Consider the following 18,014-nt stretch of genomic DNA (forward strand, 5'->3'; position numbering starts at 1 on the left):
CATATACCTGTTTTGAAAGCTTTCAATATTGGCATGTGCTGAGGAAAAGGGAGGGAGGCAGTAGCTGGAGCTCCCAGCTTATCTGTTGCGCTGTCACAGCAATTGCGACAGACTGGGATGCTGACAGAGCTAGATCCTGCTTGCAGCTATGGTGGAAGATGGCCAGTAAGTACAGTAAGGATGTAGGACGTTCAGTCCACAGCAGAGCTGTGACTCCTCAAGGTTGAGGCTGCCCCCAGAACTACAGGTTGAGTCTACCCTTGCACCGTATGTAAGGGCTCTCTTCCTACTTTCACTAGACTCATACTCAGGCATGTCACCACCTCCCATTTTTGGTCTTTCCCTTCTCTTGCCTTCCCTCTGCATCCGTTTCTGTGCTCCTCTGCACTTCCTTGCCCCACTGCACTGACAGCAGCCCCTGCCCAGCTCTGCTCTTGCTCCTCTATTTCCTCCTGGGCACGTCCTGCCCAGAGCAGTTAGTTAGTTCGTGCTCCACACAGCCAAGGCAAGAAGGCAAGAGCTTCTGGGCTCATCCACAGCTCCTTCACCACCAGCATGGCAGCAAACTGCCCCCAAGGCACCGCTGCTGTGCCAGGGACCAGGGAAGGATGGCTTCATATCTGCAGGGGATGGCTCCTCTGAGCCTCAGCCCCAGCTCCTGCTCACTTCTCAACCTCCCGGTGCACCACCAGTAGTGGGAGGCTGCAACCAGCAAAGGCAGACTCGCTGGGATGCATTTTCTTACACAACCCAAATTTTCTCACAGATGAAGGGTATCTCACATCACCATGAGTGGGAAGTAGTGTGCTGCAGCAGGGAGCAGAAGTGAGGGACTGCAGAGAGCAATTCATCCCTCCAAGAACAGAAGTAACAAAAGAGTCAGGAACGTACCCATTTTGTAATGTGCCCAAAGAGAAACTCAGGAACTGTAGCTTCCTGAAAAGTCACATCAATAGCTATATGACCCCCTTTTTCCCTTATTCAAACTCCTGTACCATCTTTCCCCTTGCACACACACGTCTTCTTATGTATTGCCCCAGCTGAAATGACATTATTTGCCCTACAAACGCCACAGTGAAAAGCTACAAATACTGTTTATTCTTAGAGCCTTTTTTCATTTCTTCCAGTAGAATTGAAATATTTTTCTGCAATTAGCTTCCAAAGGGTTAACTTGAGATGATTTTTTTAAAAAATAAAATGAAAGCTTACAGCTCCTGAGATAGTATCAGTCCATTAAACATAGGTAAGAATATGAGAGGGAAAGAGAAGGGAACAGATATTATATATGTAAGGAAAATTAAAACTCAGGATGTTGGGCGTGGGGGGAATGTGCTTTGAAGTACAAAAGTTCCATTGTTAATGTGGGACAAAACCTCCCCAGTATGGGACAGAGATAAAAAGGAGGGAGTTTCTAACAGATCAAGGTCAACCAAGATATATGAATAACATAAATGCTATTAATCTCGTACAGCATGAATCAGAGAATTGCAGAATTGCAGCAGGGTATAGCTGTGTGGCGGAGTTCATGGCATGAGTGTTTTATGCCACTTTGTATTAGATAATGAGCGTATTCATCACAGACTCCTACACATCAACCAAACTGGCAGAGAAGGAGCTTTAAGGAGTTCAAGAGAACAAATCAAAGAGCTGGATCTAAAGCCCAGAAAGGTAATAGGGATGTTCAAATACTGCCCCAAGTTTAGATATTTGCAGGCATCCATACAATCTGACTCTGCAGGAAATAGCGTGAGAAAGAAGCTCTTAGTTGGACAGCTTGCTGCTTATTATTTATGATGCTGTCTCTGTCATAACAGCCGATTTTACCAATTAGAAAAGATGTAGAGCAATACAGGAAAAGATTACACCAGAAAAAGTCTCTCTTTCTTGCTGCACAGCGCCCCCCGCACCCCCCCCCCCCCTTTTTTTTTTTTTTTTAATTCTCATGGCTGCAAATTCAGAGACACAAAGAGAATCAATTTTCATCTTGGAGGCCTTAATCTAAACATTGTTGGGAAGCAAGAGACTGAGCCATACTGGAGTCAAAAAGTACGTAACCAGATGTAATTCTGATTTCACATGTTGCATTTCCACACATTTTAGTCTCCTGAAATTCCAGAGACACATGTGTTCCACAGGAGAAGCTTAAAGGATAATTTATCTTTGGGAGGAAGGAAATGAAAATGTATACATGTGTGTATATAATTTTGACAACAGTCTACAACCAGATTGTTTGCAGTGGTTTGCACTTCCATTTATTTATTCGAAACAAACATTTTAACTCAGAGATGTGGATTTATGTAGCATGGTTTTCCTGACTGTTACGCTTTTCAGATTTTTGAAAGAAAGCTGAAATACAGTTGGGACCAAATTAAAATTCCAAAACCGACTAATTCCTTCTCCCTGAGGTTAGCAGGGTTTTCTCAGCATGAACCTAGACTTGCATTCAATTCTACATTTTGGTGCCATGTAATCAATGGAAAAGGGCAAGTCCCATAATGGGGCCAGCTCTCCACAATGAGCACATCCAAACTTAAAAAAAGACATTTTGAAAGAGGGGCTGGTTGCTTGTAACACAGTAGCATCTAGAGGCTATGCTGCATTTGGAGCTATTCTGCAATACTCTATATATGCATATACATATATAAACTTGTAGTCTGTGCATATACATACACCTTATTTGTGCATGCACATGTGTGTTGTACATACACACAATATATACTATAAACTGCCTCTCTACTTGATCTTTGGGAGAAAGATTGATTGAGCTTAGTGAAGAGAAGCTGGAGCAGGGGAGGGAGGAATAAAAAGAGAAGGAAAGGCTGAAATGGTTCAAGGTAAAGCACCCTTCAGCAAACATCTGAGGACCATTCAAAGGCAATGCCAGTACTATCAGCATGAAAAATACCATCACTCCCTTAGCTAACTTACAAAATGGGCTTGAGCAGGACAGGAAGAGCAATGGGAGATCAAAGGAAAAGCAACAGATTTGTTTCAAAACTGTCAGCGCAATCATCACTTTATCTAGGGAAAATCAGGCAAAAGCACAGAGCAAGATTCAGACCACCAAATTCTCCTTGTGGTTACCTACATCCAAGTAGCCAAAAGATCCTGGAAGCCTATACTGGCCCGCAGCAGAAAGTCTGAGGGCCCTACAGTCCCCCAGTACCTCCCTGGTGAGCCTGGGAAGAGCCCCTTGTCTTGAGCACACTCCTCTCCAGGAAGAGGCCACCTTCCACACAGGCTCTGCAAGCTCCTGCTTCATGTCCTGCAGACCTTATCTACACTACTGAATATAACAGGCCTGGGATGTTGCTAAACACGCTTCCTCTTCAAATAGGTGCTTGCTGCATCCAGGATCCCTTCTGGGAATTGCTCTGGTGCCCTACATGGATGACGTCTCTGGAAAAGATGTTTCAGGCTTCATCTACAAGTCTGCCTAGAGGGCCCATGGCACAGAGAAATACCTCACCACTGGACAGCCCCACCACCAGGGCCTGATGCCTCACCTGATGGGCACAGGCCACCAAGAGTGTGAGTCAGAGGAGAAAGAGGAGTCAGGGACAGAGGAGACCCAACCCTACAGGCTTATCGTCAGGACATTAAGCTGGAGGGTGTCTGTGTGGATCAGAAATACCAGATCCAGCTTCCACAATTTTCTAGCTAATGCATGTCTTAGGTAAGGCCCGTGCCCAGTCTCCTTCCGTTCCCTGAAAATGGCTGGCTACACCAAACAGCCGTTGCTCACACAGAGCTTGGCTGCCCTAGTGAGGGGAAACTGAGGCAGCCTCTATTTCTGCAGGAGGAGAGGAACCATCATGACAGGAGGCACAAGAAATGGTGCATTCCCATGAAAAACTGAAGTGGGTCAGAGCATCTTCTTTCCATCTACAGAGAATTAAAATATGAATGCTTCACTTGTGACAGCAGCCCCACAAAGCTGCGAAGGCAGTGGGAGACACTTCAACCTTTGCTCCTGCCCTGCCATACAGATGCTCAGCCAGGGCATATGAACAAACAAAAAATACCAGTAATAGCTGTGAATGTAACATTTGGGTGGGTTTTTTTTTTTTTTTCAATGTAATTGCTACATTCCACTTATTTGGATATGCGAGATTAAAAAACTCCACCTCTCTCAGAGGCTTTTACCTCACAGTTAAATATAGTGGTGAAGCAGTTAACGTAGTTATGTATCACCATATTGGCATGGGGGTTTTATCTTTTACTGGCACCATTTTATCCCCAGAGACAATAGGAGATTGTTTTCACTGTGTGTGAAAAGATCATGTTCTGGCAAGTAGGGTTTTCCCAGTCAACAAGTTTAAAATCCTTGGTAAGGGAGACGTGTGCCATGTTGGGACCGGCCTGCTAAGCATCTCCTCATGGCAGCAACCACTTTGCCATCAGCTGCTCCCAGGGCTGCTGCAGCACGGAGCCCATGCCTGCTGGCAAAGAAGGCAGAGGAGGCAGTGCCAAACCTGTGACCCTCTACTATACTGTTAGCCCAAAGACAGGAGAAAAAAAACAGACTGATCTTCTCTAGACACAACCTACATGGTAACTGTTAGAAACTATGTGCTGAGGAAAATATATGTGCTTAGAAGCCATTTTGTTTGCTAAAAACCACAAAATCCGTATGAAAACAAAGGCTCTGATTCCCTGCTTTGGGTGCTTTTGTGTGCCCGAATATAAAAGATGTACAGGATTTCCTTTTTAATTCATATCTTCCTGGTTGTATAAATAGTGCAATACAGAATTACAGCAGTCAGAGGCATTAGGGATAAGAAGGTATTTACATCAGAGATGTACACACAAGATTATGTGTGCATGGTAAATTTTTATCTCCATCTTTAAATAAATATTATGCTTCATCCACACCCAAGGTCTTGAAAGAAAGCTGTTTTAGTGTAAACAATTAACTTCCTGGCCAACTGTTGAATTATTTGATTGCTTGTTGCTGAGAAATTCAGATTCTGTACTGTTGCATACACTTTACAAGTTTTGATTAGACAGATAATTCACCCAAGATCCATCCAGACATTGTAGTTTATTTGTAGTCATACCATGGTGTTTGGCTGGCCTAGTATTTCAGCAGTTCTCATTTGCGGCGGCTATACAGTGATTTGGTTGCTACCAGGTTTGTCAGCAATTAGAAATACAGGCACGAGCAACGGCAGCCTCTGCTGTATATTTCAAGAGTGCCCACAGTTTGGCCCTTCTGCAAAACACGCTGCAGATCTCAGATTACACTGAAAAAATAAAGTCTCTAGCAGTTGGAGCTGCAGTTGGCTTTCAAAATGTTTACTGAGCATAAGGTGGTGCAACAGGTGATTACCAACCCAACCAAACCCCCAGCCTCCACAGCGATATGAACCACCCAGAAGGTCATAGCTGAACTGTGATCCTATAGCCATGACTATTTTCCAGATGCAATGAAATTCATCATCTTGCAGCAGACAGAAAATGAAAAGCTATCTCCTTGCCCTGCAGGGATCAACCTGCAGCTGCATTTCCCTCTCTGCCTCTTCTCTGCAAGGCCCAGCTAGCTATAGATGTGTCGATACATTCTTTGGGTTTTGAGTGGGTTTCTTTTTTCATTTTACTTAAGCCTTGGAAGTACACCACTGAAAAAATTAAAAGGCATATTTTTCCAAAGCAAAACGAGACTTGAAGAGAGGTGGCCTCACTGACATTAAACCAAACCAAATCAATTTGTTTCAGGGCAAACAAAATGTTCAAATGGCTGTGCTTCAGCATCATTTGCAAAATGAAGGCAGTAGTGCTTTTATTCAACAGCCCACATGTAGAATTTGGGAGATACTCGTTCAACCTCTGTCTTTTCTCTACTGGGATGTGAAATTCTCAGCAGTCATCTCTCGGGAGAGGATCGTGCCCGCCCTGACAAAGCAGCCCTGCTCTGCCAAGCTCCCCTTCTGGAGCTGTTCCACCCCTTTGTATGAAGTAATTATTTAAATATACATTGAACAAAGACAGAGGGAAATAACTTTAAGGCCTATCAGTTAGGGCACTCTACTGGCAGGTAAAGCAAACCAGTGAATAATTCAGTAATGATCATGTTATTTCAGTGACCAAATAATTTTTTACTGGGGAAAAAAAAGTCATCATCAGGGACTGTGAAAATAGCCCCTAGACACCTTGTTACCTGGGAGCATTGTTTTGTGGGGGGCAATTGTCATGGTTCAAATGGAGAAAAGTTAAAAAGCCTCCTGCACGTCAAATGAGAATTGAAGCCTCTCCAGGCAGGTGCTCTAGTGACAAAATGGGAAGCGGAGCTTGTTTGTTTGCTTCAGAGCTGTAAAAAGGTCCACACCTTAAAAGAAAATAACTGCAACTAAGGCTTTTAAGGAACTTGAGCCAGCCTACAGCTTTACTAAATTAATTAAACATAGGGCCAAACTGCACAGTTCCTGAAATAATTGTTTTAAAAGCATCCTCCCTGCTTTATATGGAGGCTCTGGACACTGGTGGCAGGGTATTTCCAGGTCCCACCAATGCCTGGTATGGCTCCTTGGCTTGCCGGCACTGCAGCTCAGGAAGAGCCAGAAGTGCCAGCTGGGCAGACAGACCACCTGAGAGCGACTTAGATGCCACAAAAATCAATAATAAACTCCCACATTTCCTGATATATAAGAAAGGAAGAAGACCAAGATGCTTGATGGTACTGCATTATAGCCCCCCGAGCCCTGCCAAAGGAGGAATTAGAGAATGCAGCTTAATGAACCAAGTGTCATGAGGAGTAATGACCATGTCTGTCAAGTAACTTTATGTCCACAATATTTTCAGCTTCGCACCATACTAAAGCAAAGGGAGGGTGGCTGGCTACAAAAGGTAAGTTATTGTGACAAGAAGCCCGTTGTTGAAGGATTTTGACTTTCCTGTTGCAGAAAGAGGTGACACGGTACCCTCAGGAGAACTCCTCATCTCACCTCCTCCTGGCCACGGAGACATCTCCTTCAGCCTTCTAGAGCCTGAAAACTTTGCCATCTGTTCTCACTTGAGGAAAATTCTCATTTTATCTTTTCCATTTGTTTTAAGCTGTTTTTAAACAGGAGAGGCTCAAAATACAGGCTGTGCAATAGCCCATGATACAGTTAATTTCTCTCGCCATCTAATGTTAACAACATATGGAGACTGGCTTGAGTCGCTAAGGACATAAATCTATCCTTGCCTCCTGGTTTGTTCACTGAATCTCCATTTTTTATTACTGCACATTCCTCCACAGGACTTCACCAAAACACCTGGTAGGGACCTTCCAGAGGAATGAATCTCACTGCACAGAAGAAACTCCTCTTCCCCCAACCCCCAAAAAATCCCCATCTCCCATCAACCTCCTTTTTCTAAATCCAGGTTCCCATTTCCATTGATAAAACACATTCCACTAATGAAATTGATTCATGTTTACTGTGTTATACATGCATCTGCAACACACGGTGTGTTGCTTTAACTTTGTTTGATTTGTGGGTGACTTCAGAGCTCCTGACAGCAAGAGACATTAGCACCAGCTAGAGCAAAACCGATGGCAGGCAGGTATTGTGCAAGCTTCCTCACCATTTTGCCAGCTGACCTCACTTCTGACCCACCAGTTCGCTGCTATTCCCTTCCCATGCCAAACTACACAGTGGTTTTGAGATGCACACAAATGAATTATCAGGCTCTTTGCAACAGGCTGAATTAACCAACGTTTGACATCAAGTTTCAGGATGAAGATGTTTACACAAACCTTGAACTGCACTGCAACCATAATTTGGCATTTCAAGGCCACTCATTCAAATGCATGCTACTCTTGCACCTATTATTATTAGTTACTGCAGAGAAGTAGCAGGGTGTAATATTGGGAAGCAAATTGTAACGACATTTTTTTACAGAGCTGCAAATGGGCCTACAGAGCAGCTCATTGGAAAACCACTGGAACAGGGGGTGACACTGCAGAAATGGGCATTTTTCTTTCGCTCTCTGAATACACCTTCCAGACAGACATGGATGTTTTTGTCCTTCCCCCTGCACATAGCATTAAGCTATGCATTTTTAGGTACCATAGACATGAAAGATGGATTCTGCTTGTAATCAACACATGCATCTGGTCTCTCACAAAGCCTGTATGTGACCGCTAAAATGGAACAAAGTCCAAGATGTGAAACCCACATCTGCCTCAGGTGAAACCAGATGTTAATTGATGTTTGTTTACTCTTCTCTTTATATATCCTGTCTCTTTACAACATATGTAATGTACACATTTCATCTTCCCTGTAGCAGTAAGAGTATCTTTCAAGTCTGTCAGAGACGGAGAACTAAGCTGTCATCAGTACAGCCCACGAACTCTTTCCTGTCAAAGCAAAAGATAAGTAATTAAAGTCCACTGATGATATTTTCCTTAAAAAGTCTTAGCTGTCTGTGGGACAAATTCTGATCTGAGTTGTCCATAGAAGTTACCTCAGGAATATTTTCATACAAAAACACCTAACTGCATGACCTTGAGCAATAATTCTGTTTTTGAGTATTTACTGGAATTTCATATGATGAACTGGAATATTCATTAGAAACTTTTTTTTCCATATTGTCTTGCATAGTATGAAGTCATCTGGGTTTCAAAGAACATGTAAAATTACATCTTTATATTTTCCAATCATTTTTGTTAATTATTTGGATCCAGGTTTGCAGCTTCGCCCCCCCCCCTGTTCTTGTTCTAATCCCCTTTTCAGGAATACATTAAGCCTAGAGAGTATCAACATACAATAAATATTATTTCAAGAAAGTGTCTTTACTTTGTATGGAGAAATGAATGTAAAGTTTCCTATGTTTGGAGAAAAAACCCCAACCCTCAGAGCAGCAGGCAGAGGAGGAGAAAGCAAGAGTGACCACTGTTATGCCCCATGCAGACAGACGCTGGGATCTCTACCTGTAAAGCATGGCACAAGAGATCCAAATCCATGGCTTTTTTGGTGCTCGAACGCAGTACACTTTTCAAAAGCAGTGAAAGAAAGGACACTATACATTGCAAACATTATTTTATCACTATGTCAACAATAATGCAGGCCTCATCATTACCAAGAGCTGTTCACTTTATGCCTGAGAAGCCTCTCATTGGCTGGGGCAGATGGTATACACCACCAGTTTCACCACAAGGTCCCAATGGTTTTGGGTGCTGATACAGTAAGGTGCAGAAACGCCGTGTCCAGCCGCTGTAGTTCATGGCTGGTGAGTTCAGGTCAAGCTCTTGCTGCCCTGGTTGGGACCCACTGAGAGGGGATGGGGAGGAGAGGGTGGCCGTGGTGCAGAGAGCACAAGGAGCTCCCTCCCACCCACGCTGTTTGCTGATGTGGAAAGGAGCCTTGCAAGTAGGTCACTCATTAAAAGTTTATACAGCTGAATTCAGGAAGCCTCCTCTTGGTAGAACAATAGTAAAGGAAAAAAAAAACAAAAAACAAAGAAAAAAGTTATTTATTGAGCCTTCTGGGTGAGCACAACTACGGGGCATGAACACGAAGCCCAGGTGAAGCACTACCTTCCAGACACCCACCCAGCCACTCAGAGAAAGCCCAGTTAACATTTATCCTTGCATCAACAGATCTGCAATCTACTCTGTACCTCTTTATAGAAACCTGCATTTTTTTCTTTAATCAAAAACACTAATTGAGATTTTTAAAAATCAGGCTAAACCCCAGTCCTACAAAGAGAGGCCTCCTCTTCTTAACCCCCCATCTCTTTGAAAGCATGGGGACCACTTACAAATGCAAAGCAAAAATTACATGCTAACATTGGCAGGATTTGAAGCCTTACAGCTTGTGCAACTCTCTGAAATGTGGTGTCTCTGGCTGGAGAGAGCGAGCATACTCGGTAAGACACCTTTTCATAGCTGTTTGGACCTGGGGATGTTTTCAAAGCTCACTGCAAATCCCTTCCTTTGTATGGAAACGAGCCTGCCAGAAGACAGGATGCAGAGTGAGTCTGGAGCGCAGAGGCACTCCTACATAGCACAGGATGAAAATTAAATATTAATGTGCACTTTCTGCTACCTGCATGGAAGTCACATGGTCATAGCATATTAACTTGGCATAGTGGTGGCAAGGGCCGGTTTGAGCTTTCAAGCGGTGGTAGACCCTCATTTTGCCCAGTGACCACAATTAAATGCTCAAGTCCTCCATCTTACTGCACTATGTTTTGGATCACTTCTCATTTCATATAACAGACTAAAACATTCAGGCTTAACCTTCCAATTAACAAGAAAATCCTGCCTAGTTTGGAGCAACTGAACCAGTTTCCCAGAGCTGGAGAGGGAATCTGCACAACTTCTTGAACAGTATAGAGGCTTCTTTCAAGGTTTTCTCTGATTGAGCTTGCAGCTCAGTAAATTTGTGGCATCGTGAAAATAGGTTTTAAGATGACGCCCACATTGCTGAATGAAGGAGTCAGAGATTGAACGCAAGCACCAGAGCCTTGATCTTCTGCACTGGTTAGCTGCTAGGTCATTCTCTGTTGCTATTTTGAACTGCTCTAGCTAAGCACTCTCCCCATGACTGAACCTGGATGCAGTTCTGGCAGGGATTTACTCCAGAGGACGCTCATAACAGGCAGTGTGGCTAAGACTGCACCAAGTTTGACTCTCCTCGGCTACTGTCTCAGTCTTCCAAACATGATCTCAGCAGCCTTAGAACCACTGAGCACTCAAAAATATTGCAGACCATCTGCTTCATACTAAAAAAGCACCAGTCTGAAAAGCTGCAGTGTAGGCCATGTATCAGGTGCTTTGAACTAAAACAAAAATCAAAATAATACTCTGTCTTAAGGTCCAACAACAGCCAAGGCCATGTATATGCAGTGTGGATACAGCCAGCCTGCTGCAGGACTTCTGGATTGCAGTAGTGCAGACGTAAACCACGGCACCATTGGCCTGAGGGCCAAGGATCCCTTTCTGCAGCTGAGATGTTTAGTGACGTATTAAGAGTCCCAAGGCTGTCTGTGAAAATTGGTTTCAACCATGACAGTGCAAATCCCCTGGCCCTATCTAGAAAGTGTTGTCTAGCTGCCGAGCAGCACCCCCTGCAGCGGGTTTGCTACTCTTCATACCAAGCTGCTAAGACTCAGAACAGGTAAAGCTCTTGCTTTCACAGGTTCAAAGTCAGGTGGCCAAGACGGCCAACAGCATCCTGGCTTGTGTCAGAAACAGTGTGGCCAGCAGGGATGGGGAAGTGATCGTCCCCCTGCACTCAGCACTGGTGGGGCCGCACCTCAAACACTGTGTTCAGTTCTGGGCCCCTCACTGCAAGACAGACACTGAGGTGCTGGAGCGTGTTCAGAGAAGGGCAGCAAACCTGGTGAAGGGTCTGGAGCACAACAGAGGAAATACTTAGCTTAGATATTAGAAAAAATTTCTTCATTGAAAGGGTTGTCAAGCACTGGAACAGGCTGCCCAGGAAATTGGTTTCTCTGGCCTTTGTAAAGAACTTAGCCACTCTAATGACAACAAATACCAAAATACTGGGGAAAGGAGTCCCACAGCTCAATGGCATGTTTTGTGAAAAAAGTTTGATCTGCATACTTGCTTCATTATGTCCCTTCAGTTTTTGGATCAGAAGGGAGCAAACAGCTGATTCTTATTTGCTTAAGAAACAAAGTCTGTAAGAAAACAGGATTTAACAAAGCCCAAACCATTCCATTTCAAACCCAACAGACGGAAGTCTGTTGCCAAGTATGAGACAGGATCGTGGAGGAACCCAGGGAACTGGCAACTGGAAGTTGTGGTATCCTGAGCCACAGGACAGATGTCCCCAAAAGGCAGGAACACTGGAAGCTGAGGCAAATTCCTCAACTGAATTTCAAAGAAAGAAAATCAATTTTCCTATAAATGAGGAACTCTTCAGCAAGCTTCAGTGTGACCAAACGCTATTGTTTTCTTAAGAACCTGCAGGGCATGTTTTTTTAAAAGGTACTGAAAAGAGCAGTTTGCAGTTCAAATACTTTTCAGCGCTGATTCAGTTGACTCCATTTTGGACATAAGGCATTGCATTGCAAAAAGCATCATTCCAGATGCAGCTCTTGATCTGACTACAGAGTAATCCTTGGTGACTAGCTTAGACTAGATGACTAAACTTTTAGGCAAATGAAATTAGATGACACGAGTCCTGCTGCAAGTGATCCAGATAGTTAAACTTATAGTTAGTTTGAAATAGGAATCACAGGAAAATACCCAGGTGCTTCCACTTCAGGAAAGTGACAATTTTAGGAACGACTAAGAGAATTCACGGCACCCAGTGCTCTGAACACTAAGATGCTTACACAAGCTGGCAGGAAACAGCGGAAGACCCACCTTCCCTTTTCAGCGTTGGAAATGTGAGCAATTCTTTAGAGACTGGACAATATCTCAGAATGCTTTCTCCCCTTTGTCACTTGACAGCTGCTCAGTAACCCAGAGACCGAGGTTACATCCACCCTCACTCATGTCAGGATTCACCGGTCAAGAGAGACCCTGGAACTCCAGGGTGCCGAAGAAGGAGCCACTGAGCACATCCCTCATCAAAACTTGGCCAGTGATGATGATGAAAGAGAATAATGAAGCACTGGGACAAGTCACTCTGGGAACGTGGGGAATCCCTGTGCTCTGGGGTTTTCAAGACCTTGCTGACAAAGTCTTAAGCAATGTGGTCTGAATTCTGCACTGGCCCTGCTTTGAACAGGAGCACGCACCAGATTACCTCCTGCAGTCCCCTCCAACCCGAATAACTGATTCTGCAGCGAGTGTGGAAACTGTTGGTCCAAAGGAAAGCAGGTAGGAGGCTATCCAACCCTTTAACCTAGCTATAGGACTCAGATAGGAGTTGGGATACTCAGGGAAGGAGATATTTGTTTATGCTAAATATAGAAATAGTCTTGAGAGTAGGAACTCAGCTTCAACCTGTTGTATAACCAAACAATGCACCTAAAACTGGGTTCATAAAGGAACTTAAATGTTACATACATCAGCCTGACAGTCATTTCTCACTATCATGAAAAAAGATCTAGTTAATACAGGTACTCAAAATGTGCTGAAGAGCACGATGCTGACGCTCAGACTGGCCCAAAAGGCACATGCTTGAGCCTGACCAAATTTGTTTTACCTGAGTTACGACCGGCCATGTCAGACCCAAGCTGGCTCTGTATTGAAATTTCTGCATGATATTTCCCAGTAGTCCAGATACCAGAGACACAGCCTAGGAAACCAAAGACGGCTCTGCACAACTAGCACAGTTGCAAAGGACTTACTAGCTCAGGACCTGGTGGCTGTGGTAACTTTTCCAAACTCAAACCTAAATCAAAGCTCACAGCAGTATAGTTGCCATGACTAAACTGATGAGCTGGCAGCCAAACAAGACCAGTGCAGGTGTCAGCCCATGGCATTCACTGATTCATCATCCAGATAAGCTGCCTCTGGATAGCTGAGAGCTAACCGTATGGTATTTCTCATTTGAAGGGCAAAACAATTCTGTACTAATTAGGAGCACAAATACTACTGGATTGCATTTTATGCATTTCACAAGCCCCAAATCTGGATTAAATCACACACACTAGCAGTTTAATTCACTTTTATAACACAGATGCTGTATAATTAGAAGCTCTAAAAAAGATGGGGAGTGGGACTATGCTAAACACTGCACAAACATTAACACTGGCCTCAAAAAAAACAGAATAGAAAAAGCTCCAAGGAAATAAAGATGCAAAAATCACAATTGTCACTGCAATTTATGGCTTAGGGCTGAGATAGAGTAATGGTCTGCTGAAATTTCCAAAGCAAATTGAAAGCAAACCTCACTAGATTTAAAAAAACCCACAAAGCAACACAAAAAAGTCTACCACCACCCCCAAACAAACAAACAAAACAAAAATCCAAACCACACACCATGTTTTCTCTTGATATCATAACAGAAATGTATACTGCATGCATATAAAATACAGTAGGTCACTTTATAGGCACGGACTACAGACAGATCAAATTCTCTATATAGTACTCGTATAGCCCAAATATCACAATGAGAAAGACTTTACAAAAGCTGTGGGGAAATAACAATATACATAAAAAATGCTTTGTGACATTTACTGGCAGCACATGTAGGAGTTACTAAGTTCATAGAATAGTTTGGGTTGGAAGGGGCCTTCAAAGGTCATCTAGTCCAATCCCCCTGTAGTGAGCAGGGACATCTTCAACTAGATCAGGTTGCTCAAAGCCACGTCCAACCTGGCCTTGAACATTTCCAGGAATGGGGCACTGACTCTGGGTAACCTGCTCCAGTGTTTCACCACTCCTATCATAAAAAATTTCTTCCTTTATCTAGTTTAAATCTACCCCCTTTTAGTTTAAAGCCATTACCCCTTGTCCTATCAATACATGCCCTTGTAAAATGTCCCTCTCCAGCTTTCTTGTAGGCCCTTTTTAGGTACTGGCAGGCTGCTATATGATGTCCCCAGAGCCTTTTCTTCTCCAGGCTGAACAACCCTACTCCCTCAGCCTTCCTTCACAGGAGAGGTGTTCTAGCCCTCTGATCATGTTTGTGGCCCTCCTCTGGCCCTGCTCTAATGGGTCGATGTCTGTCTTGCACCAGGGACCCTGAGGCTGGATGCAGCACTCCAAGGCGGGGTCTCATGAGAGCCAAGTAGAGAGGACAATCACCTCCCCTGACCTGCTGGCCATGCTTCTTTTCATGCAGCCCAGGATTCAGCTGGCTTTCTGGACAAGTGCACATTGATGATGGCTCACATCCAGCTTTTCACCCACCAGTACCCTCAAGCCCTTCTCTGCAGAGCTGCTCTCAATCCCTTCATCCCCCAGTTTGTGTTGATACTGGGGGTTGCCCTGACCCAGGTGCAGGACCTTGCAAAGTTATTTCATTTTTGAACGCAAAAAGCAAATTCAAAACAATGTCTCTTCCCATATTCTAAAGTGATTCAATTTTATACCACAGAATTGCCAAAGCTGAAGGATCTTCCTGCATTACACATCTTCAAAAGAACTGAAGTAGGCAAGAATTACACATCTTGCATCGCACTTGTCAGAGTTAACATACGTACCTAGTCTTAAGGACTGTACTCACTTCACAACACCCCATGGAAAAGTCTAAACACGAACGTAAAAAGAAAACTCCTGACACCTTACTGAAGATATTTATAAGGAAATGGTAAGTGCACAAAAGTTTTAGTTAGTTATTAACATAGGACAGATACCTTCCTTGACTTACAAAATCATATCATGATAATAAAATTCCTTACAAAGAAAATTCATATATGTATGGTAACTGGGGGAAGACTCTAAACACAAATTCAATCATCAGAGCAGAATTGGAAGGACGCTTTCTTCTGCTGTTTTTATTAACACTGACGACTTGCAAAGCAAGACTTTGCAGAACTAAAGTTACTTTTGCCTGACTGGCCATGATGAACGTCAAAAAGCAAAAAGATTGATTTTTTTTAAATATTTTTTTTTGGGGGGTGGGGTGGGTGAGGTAGCTTTTTCTTTGTTTTACTTCTTGGGTATGCCTTTTTGTCAGTGTGATTCTTAAATTCTTGATAACTCATTGCTCTTGAAACACCTCTAAGTAATTTTCACATTCACAGTTCAAAGAAGCATGACTCTCTAGAAAAAAACGTTGTCAGCCTCTGAGGACTGCAACATTCACCCTTTAGCCATCTACAGCCCCCAAAGGAAGAAGACTCCATACATACAAATTAAATGTAAAAATCAAAGTTAGAAGCAAGTAAAAAAAAAAAAAGAAACCCAAAGGAAAACACTCCAACATGAAAAAATTAACAGACAGTACTTGCAATTTTTCATTCACTAAAATATGTATTATATTAGACAGTATTAGTAAGTACTATTAGTGTTCTGGGCTGTTTCTCCTACAGCTGTTGCTGTTACTGAACAGACAATAGTTCTAATAAGCAGCAGTTTCTCTTAAAAGATGTATATTTTATGAATAGAATGGTAATTCTTTAGAAATCAGTCATAAATCTTAGTGACTCCTTTGTACCAGGTAGTTCTAGAGAGGTCCACCCAAGATCAGGAGCAAATGTTCATGAGTGCACTGCATCCATCTAAGAGATTTTGGAAAACATGCTGGGAGGCAACATACCTTTTTCCACCCTAAACTGAACCTCCTGGAGCTACCACACTATGTGAAATGGTAAGAAACCGGCCCAGCATCACAAGATTTGTGACAAAATACAAAGCCAACAACACCGATTTCTTCGTTAACGTAAACCTCAGCGTTACAAGACTTGAGAAGGCTGTGTACGCCACGCAGATTGTAGAATCAAAGATAGCGCTTGCAAACTGCATTCCTGCTGGCAAGGCAGGGGCATTTCCCATGGGGCCAGCTAGGCTAACTAGCTGGCCAAGTGCCTTCTTGGACAGCCAGCTGGGACCCCCCTCTCCCTGCCCAAGCAGAGGGGAGTTTGCAATTCTGTTTGTCTCCAGGAAGAAAAGAAAACCTAAGGGCCCTTTTCACAGATTATGTAGGTACACAAAGCAGCTGGTCAGCTGGGGAGGAAGAGGGTGGAGGACTGCACCCAGATGTGCTCCCATCATCTTGCCAGAAACACCTGCTACATCAGCTGTTGCAAACCCAGAGTTAAAGGTCCAAGCACTCCTTCTCTCCCCGTTCCTCTTTCTCTCTTCACAGTGACTCTCTGATTAATATGCAGCAATCTCAGCTTGAACCCATGGTATACCTTGAGCACTGCACAGCAGCACTCACTGTCTCTATGAAGGAGGAACCAGGGAGAGACCGTAGTCGAGCCATATGTAACCTGCCAAGTCCAGCACACCATGTAGCTTTCAGTCAGAATTCAGACACGTTTAAGTCTGCTGAATACATACACTTAAAAGTTTTTTTAACCACAGTATTATGTTGTCGGTGCTTCTTGCATTTAACATATGTCCATACTATGATGAACACTAGCAGAACTGGGTGTTGTGAATTTTCTACAAAAAAAAAAAAAAAAATCAAAAAACAAACACCACCAAAATAACCAAAACCCCAAAACTCTGACTCCTCAGGGAAAACAGGTTTTCTATGAAAGTTCCAAGACATAGCGTCAAATTAATTAATTAATTATAAGTCAGTTAAACACTCAAAGAAAAGCTTAGCAATGGTCCTGCAGGTGTTCATGCTACTGATTACATGACAATTAGCACTGGCTTTATTCCCAGTAATGCCTCCACCAGTAAGACCCACAGACTTTGCTCAAAGACCCAGTCACCGCTAAAGGAAGAAATACACCAAAGACTTCTGACTCCAGGAGTGAGCTCTCACCAGCTACGTACAGCAGCAGCAGAAGTGGACTGACCAGCAATGCTACTGCAATTATATTTAACTACAAGACTGAATTAATGAACACACCCAAGTGCGGTGTGCTTTATAGTTGTTTTACTAATAAACAAATTATAGCAGCAGCACTCTGTTCCACGTGAAACTGGGCATTTGGAAATCATGGGATTACACCAACCTAGAAAATTAAGAAGGATGGGCACCTGCACAGCCTTGTATAATAAAAAAAATCAATGAGCAACTTCTCGTATTACACTAAGGATATCCCCAGAAATACAATGTTTCTTTGACCACAAGGAAAATTAAGAGTGAAGACCACAAGAACAGATATAAAACCATGGAGATAACTGTAACTATCCCTGAATATGAAAGAACAAAAACATTTAAAACTTTTTTTAATATAGGCCTTTCTGTTTTACACACAAAAGAACAATAGCTGGAAAGCTGACGCAGTCTGCAATACTTTTAAGCCTCACTGCATACAAGTTTCCTCGAGTAGAAAATATACCACAGACTTAAAGTCATTGATTTTAAAAAGTTGGCTTACCTGTAAAACATGGATGTATGAAAAAACCTCTCATCACTACAGAGAATAATAATAATAATAATTTAAAAAAATATAATAAAAAATAATTTAAAAAAATAAATATATATTAACTGCAGCCAACATGCAGTAGGGCAGCCTTCTGCCTGAACTTGCAGGGT

This window comes from Falco peregrinus, chromosome 4 (genome assembly GCF_023634155.1).
Source record: "Falco peregrinus isolate bFalPer1 chromosome 4, bFalPer1.pri, whole genome shotgun sequence".
NCBI lineage: Eukaryota > Metazoa > Chordata > Aves > Falconiformes > Falconidae > Falco > Falco peregrinus.